Source organism: Amblyomma americanum, chromosome 7, assembly GCF_052857255.1.
Source record: "Amblyomma americanum isolate KBUSLIRL-KWMA chromosome 7, ASM5285725v1, whole genome shotgun sequence".
NCBI lineage: Eukaryota > Metazoa > Arthropoda > Arachnida > Ixodida > Ixodidae > Amblyomma > Amblyomma americanum.
The window spans coordinates 142872443-142884354 of NC_135503.1; positions in this window are offsets into that span (position 1 = coordinate 142872443).

The window sequence follows — 11912 nt, forward strand, 5'->3', positions numbered from 1 at the left end:
CAGCGGAGGTATTACAACAGGGCAGAAAACAGCGTGCTGTTGGGTCTCAGGTAGCAGCATCCCACCGCTGCCACCAGTTGTTGGGATTCAGGTAGCGTGACTGGGCCGGAGAAGAGACGAGGACGATCGGAGGAAGAAACTTGGAAAACTTTATACAAGGACTATTTACATAATGTACAAGCACAGGCAACTGAGAGTGCTTCTCAGTAAAGAGAGCTTAGCAGTCGGGAGTCTCTGATACCTCTCAAGAAGGGGGCTACCTTCTGGTGCCAAACCAGCAGCTCCTTAAATACTCTTCGTATTCCCCAGATCCCTAGCTGGGGAATACAGTTCGAAGAATGATGTACAATCACACGATGGCACTGATGGTACCACCCACGGCAGGGCGGTCCTGATGTTCTCTCGCAGCTCGGTCGAGGGAAAGGGAACAGGACTCGGTCACGTTGTCGTCCACGCGGCTTCCAGGTGGCCGCGCACGTGCGTCCGGAGGGCACCTGCATGACACAGAAATGCAGGCTGTCTCCAAATTCACTTTCCAAATCTACTTTATTTCCAACCTACAAGTCGGGGGTCCCCCAGGGAAAAAACTGTCACAGACAGCTTGACTGGGCCCTGGGGGCCTACAGGCAGCATCACGCTGTGGACCTCACAGCACATGCAGTCAAAAGGATATATGAACATGAAGCTCGTACCTAGAGCAAATGCAGTGTTTACACTTCTTAATAATTATATATACAGCAGATGTCGAAAATGAATATGAACATGAAGCTTATACAAATAGCAAATGCAGTGTTTGGACTTTGTGAACAGTAAACACTCCCAGCAGGGGTTGAAATATCTTGTACTGGTGACCGGAACGCGGAAGCTTTGTCGAAGGTGCGGCACTCGGACAATTGTTCAATCCCAGCGTGACCGAAGGGGACCACACTGACACCGCACTTCGTCGTCTGAAGACCGGAACGAATACGCTTATGGTGGTCGCTGCTTCCGGCATTCGTGCAGCCATGTCTCCCCCAGAGGGCTCACCCACCCTCGCGGTGGTCCTCAAGGAATCCTCCCCATGCCCAACTTCGCCGAACTCCACAGCAGGAAGGAAGCGCGAGCCCAACAGTACACAGCTCGCTCGGTCGAAAAGCCGTCGGCGTAGTCGGCACCGCTTGTGGGAGGTTATTTGGGGCTGCGTAAAAAAAATCGTATCATGTCAACCGTTTGCCGCAGAATGTTCCGGAAGGTGTCATATGATTCCGCGTTTTGTGCAGCATAGTCTTGATACTTAAGTTGTCGCCTAACTCGCGGCAGGGATTCGAAACGGCGGCCCATAATTGGGGGTTGCGTAAAAAAAATCGCATCATGTCAACCGTTTGCCGCAGAATGTTCCGGAAGGTGTCATATGATTCCGCGTTTTGTGCAGCATAGTCTTGATACTTAAGTTGTAGCCTAACTCGCGGCAGGGATTCGAAACGGCGGCCCATAATTGGGGGTTGCGTAAAAAAAATCGCATCATGTCAACCGTTTTCCGCAGAATGTTCCGGAAGGTGTCATATGATTCCGCGTTTTGTGCAGCATAGTCTTGATACTTAAGTTGTAGCCTAACTCGCGGCAGGGATTCGAAACGGCGGCCCATAATTGGGGGTTGCGTAAAAAAAATCGCATCATGTCAACCGTTTTCCGCAGAATGTTCCGGAAGGTGTCATATGATTCCGCGTTTTGTGCAGCATAGTCTTGATACTTAAGTTGTAGCCTAACTCGCGGCAGGGATTCGAAACGGCGGCCCATAATTGGGGGTTGCGTAAAAAAAATCGCATCATGTCAACCGTTTGCCGCAGAATGTTCCGGAAGGTGTCATATGATTCCGCGTTTTGTGCAGCATAGTCTTGATACTTAAGTTGTAGCCTAACTCGCGGCAGGGATTCGAAACGGCGGCCCATAATTGGGGGTTGCGTAAAAAAAATCGCATCATGTCAACCGTTTTCCGCAGAATGTTCCGGAAGGTGTCATATGATTCCGCGTTTTGTGCAGCATAGTCTTGATACTTAAGTTGTAGCCTAACTCGCGGCAGGGATTCGAAACGGCGGCCCATAATTGGGGGTTGCGTAAAAAAAATCGCATCATGTCAACCGTTTTCCGCAGAATGTTCCGGAAGGTGTCATATGATTCCGCGTTTTGTGCAGCATAGTCTTGATACTTAAGTTGGAGCCTAATTCGCGGCAGGGATTCGAAACGGCGGCCCATAATTGGGGGTTGCGTAAAAAAAATCGCATCATGTCAACCGTTTGCCGCAGAATGTTCCGGAAGGTGTCATATGATTCCGCGTTTTGTGCAGCATAGTCTTGATACTTAAGTTGTAGCCTAACTCGCGGCAGGGATTCGAAACGGCGGCCCATAATTGGGGGTTGCGTAAAAAAAATCGCATCATGTCAACCGTTTTCCACAGAATGTTCCGGAAGGTGTCATATGATTCCGCGTTTTGTGCAGCATAGTCTTGATACTTAAGTTGTAGCCTAACTCGCGGCAGGGATTCGAAACGGCGGCCCATAATTGGGGGTTGCGTAAAAAAAATCGCATCATGTCAACCGTTTTCCGCAGAATGTTCCGGAAGGTGTCATATGATTCCGCGTTTTGTGCAGCATAGTCTTGATACTTAAGTTGTAGCCTAACTCGCGGCAGGGATTCGAAACGGCGGCCCATAATTGGGGGTTGCGTAAAAAAATCGCATCATGTCAACCGTTTTCCGCAGAATGTTCCGGAAGGTGTCATATGATTCCGCGTTTTTTGCAGCATAGTCTTGATACTTAAGTTGTAGCCTAACTCGCGGCAGGGATTCGAAACGGCGGCCCATAATTGGGGGTTGCGTAAAAAAAATAGCATCATGTCAACCGTTTGCCGCAGAATGTTCCGGAAGGTGTCATATGATTCCGCGTTTTGTGCAGCTTAGTCTTGATACTTAAGTTGTAGCCTAACTCGCGGCAGGGATTCGAAACGGTGGCCCATAATTGGGGTTGCGTAAAAAAAATCGCATCATGTCAACCGTTTTCCGCAGAATGTTCCGGAAGGTGTCATATGATTCCGCGTTTTGTGCAGCATAGTCTTGATACTTAAGTTGTAGCCTAACTCGCGGCAGGGATTCGAAACGGCGGCCCATAATTGGGGGTTGCGTAAAAAAAATCGCATCATGTCAACCGTTTTCCGCAGAATGTTCCGGAAGGCGTCATATGATTCCGCGTTTTGTGCAGCATAGTCTTGATACTTAGGTTGTAGCCTAACTCGCGGCAGGGATTCGAAACGGCGGCCCATAATTGGGGGTTGCGTAAAAAAAATCGCATCATGTCAACCGTTTTCCGCAGAATGTTCCGGAAGGTGTCATATGATTCCGCGTTTTGTGCAGCATAGTCTTGATACTTAAGTTGTAGCCTAACTCGCGGCAGGGATTCGAAACGGCGGCCCATAATTGGGGGTTGCGTAAAAAAAATCGCATCATGTCAACCGTTTTCCGCAGAATGTTCCGGAAGGTGTCATATGATTTCGCGTTTTGTGCAGCATAGTCTTGATACTTAAGTTGTAGCCTAACTCGCGGCAGGGATTCGAAACGGCGGCCCATAATTGGGGGTTGCGTAAAAAAAATCGCATCATGTCAACCGTTTTCCGCAGAATGTTCCGGAAGGTGTCATATGATTCCGCGTTTTGTGCAGCATAGTCTTGATACTTAAGTTGTAGCCTAACTCGCGGCAGGGATTCGAAACGGCGGCCCATAATTGGGGGTTGCGTAAAAAAATCGCATCATGTCAACCGTTTTCCGCAGAATGTTCCGGAAGGTGTCATATGATTCCGCGTTTTGTGCAGCATAGTCTTGATACTTAAGTTGTAGCCTAACTCGCGGCAGGAATTCGAAACGGCGGCCCATAATTGGGGGTTGCGTAAAAAAAATCGCATCATGTCAACCGTTTGCCGCAGAATGTTCCGGAAGGTGTCATATGATTCCGCGTTTTGTGCAGCATAGTCTTGATACTTAAGTTGTAGCCTAACTCGCTGCAGGGATTCGAAACGGCGGCCCATAATTGGTGGTTGCGTAAAAAAAATCGCATCATGTCAACCGTTTGCCGCAGAATGTTCCGGAAGGTGTCATATGATTCCGCGTTTTTTGCAGCATAGTCTTGATACTTAAGTTGTAGCCTAACTTGCGGCAGGGATTCGAAACGGCGGCCCATAATTGGGTGTTGCGTAAAAAAAATCGCATCATGTCAACCGTTTGCCGCAGAATGTTCCGGAAGGTGTCATATGATTCCGCGTTTTGTGCAGCATAGTCTTGATACTTAAGTTGTAGCCTAACTTGCGGCAGGGATTCGAAACGGCGGCCCATAATTGGGGGTTGCGTAAAAAAAATCGCATCATGTCAACCGTTTTCCGCAGAATGTTCCGGAAGGTGTCATATGATTCCGCGTTTTGTGCAGCATAGTCTTGATACTTAAGTTGTAGCCTAACTCGCGGCAGGGATTCGAAACGGCGGCCCATAATTGGGGGTTGCGTAAAAAAATCGCATCATGTCAACCGTTTTCCGCAGAATGTTCCGGAAGGTGTCATATGATTCCGCGTTTTGTGCAGCATAGTCTTGATACTTAAGTTGTAGCCTAACTCGCGGCAGGGATTCGAAACGGCGGCCCATAATGGGGGGTTGCGTAAAAAAAATCGCATCATGTCAACCGTTTGCCGCAGAATGTTCCGGAAGGTGTCATATGATTCCGCGTTTTTTGCAGCATAGTCTTGATACTTAAGTTGTAGCCTAACTCGCGGCAGGGATTCGAAACGGCGGCCCATAATTGGGTGTTGCGTAAAAAAAATCGCATCATGTCAACCGTTTGCCGCAGAATGTTCCGGAAGGTGTCATATGATTCCGCGTTTTGTGCAGCATAGTCTTGATACTTAAGTTGTAGCCTAACTCGCGGCAGGGATTCGAAACGGCGGCCCATAATTGGGGGTTGCGTAAAAAAAATCGCATCATGTCAACCGTTTGCCGCAGAATGTTCCGGAAGGTGTCATATGATTCCGCGTTTTTTGCAGCATAGTCTTGATACTTAGGTTGTAGCCTAAATCGCGGCAGGGATTCGAAACGGCGGCCCATAATTGGGGGTTGCGTAAAAAAAATCGCATCATGTCAACCGTTTGCCGCAGAATGTTCCGGAAGTTGTCATATGATTCCGCGTTTTGTGCACCATAGTCTTGATACTTAAGTTGGAGCGTAACTCGCGGCAGGGATTCGAAACGGCGGCCCATAATTGGGGGTTGCGTAAAAAAAATCGCATCATGTCAACCGTTTGCCGCAGAATGTTCCGGAAGGTGTCATATGATTCCGCGTTTTTTGCAGCATAGTCTTGATACTTAGGTTGTAGCCTAAATCGCGGCAGGGATTCGAAACGGCGGCCCATAATTGGGGGTTGCGTAAAAAAAATCGCATCATGTCAACCGTTTGCCGCAGAATGTTCCGGAAGTTGTCATATGATTCCGCGTTTTGTGCACCATAGTCTTGATACTTAAGTTGGAGCGTAACTCGCGGCAGGGATTCGAAACGGCGGCCCATAATTGGGGGTTGCGTAAAAAAAATCGCATCATGTCAACCGTTTTCCGCAGAATGTTCCGGAAGGTGTCATATGATTCCGCGTTTTGTGCAGCATAGTCTTGATACTTAAGTTGGAGCCTAATTCGCGGCAGGGATTCGAAACGGCGGCCCATAATTGGGGGTTGCGTAAAAAAAATCGCTTCATGTCAACCGTTTTCCGCAGAATGTTCCGGAAGGTGTCATATGATTCCGCGTCTTGTGCAGCACAGTCTTGATACTTAAGTTGTAGCCTAACTCGCGGCAGGGATTCGAAACGGCGGCCCATAATTGGGGGTTGCGTAAAAAAATCGCATCATGTCAACCGTTTTCCGCAGAATGTTCCGGAAGGTGTCATATGATTCCGCGTTTTGTGCAGCATAGTCTTGATACTTAAGTTGTAGCCTAACTCGCTGCAGGGATTCGAAACGGCGGCCCATAATTGGGGGTTGCGTAAAAAAAATCGCATCATGTCAACCGTTTTCCGCAGAATGTTCCGGAAGGTGTCATATGATTCCGCGTTTTGTGCAGCATAGTCTTGATACTTAAGTTGTAGCCTAACTCGCGGCAGGAATTCGAAACGGCGGCCCATAATTGGGGGTTGCGTAAAAAAAATCGCATCATGTCAACCGTTTGCCGCAGAATGTTCCGGAAGGTGTCATATGAATCCGCGTTTTGTGCAGCATAGTCTTGATACTTAGGTTGTAGCCTAACTCGCGGCAGGGATTCGAAACGGCGGCCCATAATTGGGGGTTGCGTAAAAAAAATCGCATCATGTCAACCGTTTTCCGCAGAATGTTCCGGAAGGTGTCATATGATTCCGCGTTTTGTGCAGCATAGTCTTGATACTTAGGTTGTAGCCTAACTCGCGGCAGGGATTCGAAACGGCGGCCCATAATTGGGGGTTGCGTAAAAAAAATCGCATCATGTCAACCGTTTTCCGCAGAATGTTCCGGAAGGTGTCATATGATTCCGCGTTTTGTGCAGCATAGTCTTGATACTTAAGTTGGAGCCTAATTCGCGGCAGGGATTCGAAACGGCGGCCCATAATTGGGAGTTGCGTAAAAAAAATCGCATCATGTCAACCGTTTTCCGCAGAATGTTCCGGAAGGTGTCATATGATTCCGCGTTTTGTGCAGCATAGTCTTGATACTTAGGTTGTAGCCTAACTCGCGGCAGGAATTCGAAACGGCGGCCCATAATTGGGGGTGCGTAAAAAAAATCGCATCATGTCAACCGTTTTCCGCAGAATGTTCCGGAAGGTGTCATATGATTCCGCGTTTTGTGCAGCATAGTCTTGATACTTAAGTTGTAGCCTAACTCGCGGCAGGGATTCGAAACGGCGGCCCATAATTGGGGGTTGCGTAAAAAAAATCGCATCATGTCAACCGTTTTCCGCAGAATGTTCCGGAAGGTGTCATATGATTCCGCGTTTTGTGCAGCATAGTCTTGATACTTAAGTTGTAGCCTAACTCGCGGCAGGGATTCGAAACGGCGGCCCATAATTGGGGGTTGCGTAAAAAAAATCGCATCATGTCAACCGTTTTCCGCAGAATGTTCCGGAAGGTGTCATATGATTCCGCGTTTTGTGCAGCATAGTCTTGATACTTAAGTTGTAGCCTAACTCGCGGCAGGGATTCGAAACGGCGGCCCATAATTGGGGGTTGCGTAAAAAAATCGCATCATGTCAACCGTTTTCCGCAGAATGTTCCGGAAGGTGTCATATGATTCCGCGTTTTGTGCAGCATAGTCTTGATACTTAGGTTGTAGCCTAACTCGCGGCAGGAATTCGAAACGGCGGCCCATAATTGGGGGTTGCGTAAAAAAAATCGCATCATGTCAACCGTTTGCCGCAGAATGTTCCGGAAGGTGTCATATGATTCCGCGTTTTGTGCAGCATAGTCTTGATACTTAAGTTGGAGCCTAATTCGCGGCAGGGATTCGAAACGGCGGCCCATAATTGGGGGTTGCGTAAAAAAAATCGCATCATGTCAACCGTTTGCCGCAGAATGTTCCAGAAGTTGTCATATGGTTCCGCGTTTTGTGCAGCATAGTCTTGATACTTAAGTTGTAGCCTAACTCGCGGTAGGGATTCGAAACGGCGGCCCATAATTGGGGGTTGCGTAAAAAAAATCGCATCATGTCAACCGTTTGCCGCAGAATGTTCCGGAAGTTGTCATATGGTTCCGCGTTTTGTGCAGCATAGTCTTGATACTTAAGTTGGAGCGTAACTCGCGGCAGGGATTCGAAACGGCGGCCCATAATTGGGGGTTGCGTAAAAAAAAAATCGTATCATGGCAAATTGTGGTTCTAATCATTGATGACTGGTTGGCGTGCGATAGGCGATAACGAGCTAATGAAATCACTGTAATTAATGAATGAATTAAACAAATTACAGATAAAAAATTGGAAAAATAGGGGATTGAAAGGTGTCAAAATGCTTAGAATGAAAAGCTAATGCTTGATGATGCTAAGAAAATTTAGAGTGTGTGATAGATCAATTGAATAATTGCAACAATTAAAGAAAAATGCGTCCAAAGGTGTGAGACTACTCAGAATGGGAAGCCTATCCCATCATACCCTTAAGGCGGAGCTTAAGCGTTTTCTCTAATTTCTTTTTAGAGAGTTAGCTTTACTTGCCGTGTTTCGGGTCGCAGCGTTATGCGTTATAACGCGAATCCTAACCCAGTAGTTGCCACGGTAACCGAGGTGGGTACACAATTGAATAAAATAGCAACAGGCGTCATCGTGATGGCCGAGTACCACAAGTCAAAAGTAAACTATGTCGATCCGGTATACTGGGTGTTGCAAGGAAGCCTCTAAGTACTTTTAAAAATGTGATTTTTTAGGAAAAATATGGCTTTTGCGGCATGGTATCGCCAGTGTTGGCGGACGCCAGAAAACGGTGAATCATCTTAACTGGTAAGCTGGTTAACTAATCTAGTAATTCTCTCTTTAACTATTAGAGTCAGGCGCCTAGCTGCAATAGAGATTTGCAGCCGCTCGTTAGTAATAGGGATTCGAACCGGCGGCCTGGAGAGGAAAGGCAGGTCTTTAGCATTTCACGTCCTCCGAGACCACACAGAGGTGAATTGGGGGCGAGTCTTCATGCGTGCGCGATGTTGTGGCACCTCGTGATGAGGAAGAAAAACCCATAAGAGAGCGTTACTTGGCAATTTTGAAGTCAGTTAAGGAGTAAAATGTAGTAAGTAAGGGGCTTGAATGGCCAGCACCAACACTCGGCTCTTGCATGGGGCTGGTTTGATAAGGCCGGAGAGAGAGAGAGACGAAGGGGAGTGATTCCAGAGTGCTTTACTTTCGAAAGCTGGCCACATAAGGCAGCGATCCCTTCTCAGATTTTTTTAACACGCTAGCGTTGAGGCTCCTGTTGTTGTTGTCCTCTGTTAGAGTGGCACACACCCACAGTGGGGGATTGGCCAGGGTGCCGTTCTGCAGTAGATCCGGCGGCGTTGTGAGCGAAAAATCCCCGTTGGAGCAACCAGGCGGGTCACCTAGGTCACGTGACCTTGTGACGTCATCAGAACCTGACCGCCGGATTATGAGCAAACTGACCACAGTGGAAGTTGGCAATTAAATCAATGATTGGTCGCTCGAGATCAAGAGCAACCTGGGTCGCACAAGCCCCACCAGTGGCAGCACCAGGGTATCGCATAGCTTAACAGCTCCTCCACTGAGACAGGAGATTTATGATGGCTCCCAGGGATCTATGAGTGTAGACAGCGACGAATGGCGCATACATGGGAAATAATTAACCCACCCTTAAGACGGAGTCCAAGTGTCGCCATCAATTTTTCCTCCACGATTTTGAAGCGCATCCGCTTCCCCCTCTACGGCTGCTTTCTTACGCCTTTCAAACACGTGATTCTCGTGGTGAGTGCGATGTTTTCTCCGGGACGCTCTTGTGACAGCGCGTCACCGTGCTTCCTATGCAGTGGGCATGCGTGCTGTGCCGGCCACAGACACAGCAGCGGGGAGTCAAGAAATCGGCGACAAGAAGGTGCGCATCTTTTGGACCCATGAAGAGACGCGTATGCTAATTTTGACATGGAAGGACGTCTTCTTCGAGGAGGTGCATCTAGGCAAGAGGACCCGCAAGTATTACGCAGATATGGCTCATCGCCTGCGTTCCATGGGTCTCCCTAAAACCATTAAACAAGTTAAGAACAAAGTTAAGAAGATGAAACGGACCTACAGGTAATAGCCGATTGAACGACTTTTTTAAGCCTCTTGATCTGTGGCATCTGTTTCGTTTCGTTTCATTTATTCTTCGCTGGCTATTCTTTGCCGTCACTGCACTTTGAGCACGCATTTACGTTAGAAAATGTCTTAATTATTCTTTTTCTTTCAATTTAGGCGCCTTGTTTCGAAAACCCATGGGCCCGGAGGCATAAAGTGGCAGTTCTTCTGGGACCTCGATTCATTTCTTTGCTGTGCTGAAAGTGACACCCCTAAGAAGGTATGCACCATTGTAATGTACAGTTGATGCAGGTTCTGCCATTGCCCACCACACGTTTAACTTGCCTTTTGTCATTCATGGCAGGCTCCTGTATCCAGTAAATATATTACCAGAAACTTCACACTCTATGCAACAAACAGGATTTTAATAAAAAAATAAGCCTTAATGGGTTAGTTGGTTGATGCTCTCATATATGTAAGGTATATTGACAAGCCTACGCCTATCAAGTCAGGCCCATCACTTGAGAACGGCAGCGGCCTGTCAATTTGTGCGTCTCGGAACACAGGAGGGCGGGTGCGAAAAGCTTCGCCCTTAAGGATATTTCGGGACAGCGTTATTGGCTGCCTTCAGCGGAGCCACTTCGCACACTCACTGTTCTTCGTTCATATTGTCACGGACGCCGGTAGGACGTTCAATCCCTGGCAGAACAGTACCTGGCGAGCACACTGCGCAGAGCGTAGCCGGCAGGGCCTAGCACCGAGCAGAAGAGGACAAAGTCCGGCGCGCGACAAAGGTCGAAGACAGACCGCACGGGGGAGCCGGTAGTGTGATGGCTAAACTAAGTGCGGCATTGCCCCTCCCCTCTGGAAAGGCATCGACTCGATGCCTGACAGTGAGGGGGGGGCCACGTGTTGGTGTTAACAGAATCCCAGGCACCAAACGTGGTGAGAGTTGTCCTAGCGGGCATGGTATGGCTTGAGTCTTGCGACGTGCACAATTTCGGATGTCGGCGGGCGTCTGGAAGAACGAACACTCCCTTGCGGGCGCACTTCATACGTAACGTCGCTGAGTTGGCGGAGGACCTCGTAGGGGCCGAAGTAACGGCGCAAAAGCTTCTCGGAGCGACCGCGCAGACGGATGGGGCTCCAAACCCACACTTGATCGCCAGGCTGGAAAATGACTTCGCGGTGACGGAGGTTATAGCGGTGAGCATCGACTTCTTGCCGCACGCAGGTTCGTTGCCGAGCCAGCCGGCGGGCAGCCTCTGCATGGCGAACGAATGTATCAGCGTCGGCAACGGATGGGCGGGCAATATCGGGCAACAACATCGTGTCCAACATAGTCACGACTTCACGACCGTGTACCAAACGAAATGGCGTGAACCCCGTCGTCTCTTGAAGGGCAGTATTGTAGGCAAACGTGACGTACGGAAGGATTTCGTCCCAGTTCTTATGGTCGTCGTCGACGTAAATAGAAATCATATCAGCGAGAGTCTTATTGAGGCGCTGGGTTAGGCCGTTGGTTTGAGGATGGTAAGCTGAGGTCTTACGATGACTTGTGCCACTGAGCCGCATAACTTCCTGAGTAAGCGTGGACGTGAACGCTGTGCCTCGGTCAGTTAAAACAACATAAGGGGCGCCATGGCGGAGGACTATGCTGATGATGAAAAAGTCAGCAATTTCAGCAGCAGTGGCGCGGGGAAGGGCTTTCGTCTCACAATATCGGGTGAGGTAGTCGGTGGCAACCACAATATACCGGTTACCCAATGATGACGTGGGAAATGGGCCCAGTATGTCCATGCCGACTTGGTGGAAAGGAATTCTCGGCGGAGCAATGGGTTGGAGCAAGCCAGCCGGCTTGAAAGGTGGTTTCTTCCGACGTTGACACTCGCGGCAAGTACGTACATAACGCTTGACAGTCGCAGAAAGCCTGGGCCAGTAATAACGGTGACGAACTCGTGCCATCGTTCGAGAAAACCCGAGGTGGCCGGAAGGAAGCTCGTCGTGGCATGCCTGCAAAACGTCAGTGCGGAGCGCCGTTGGAACCACGAGCAGGTAACCAGAGTCCGTCGGGGCGTAATTTCGATTGTAGAGGACGCCATCTCGCAAGCAAAACGACGACAAGCCA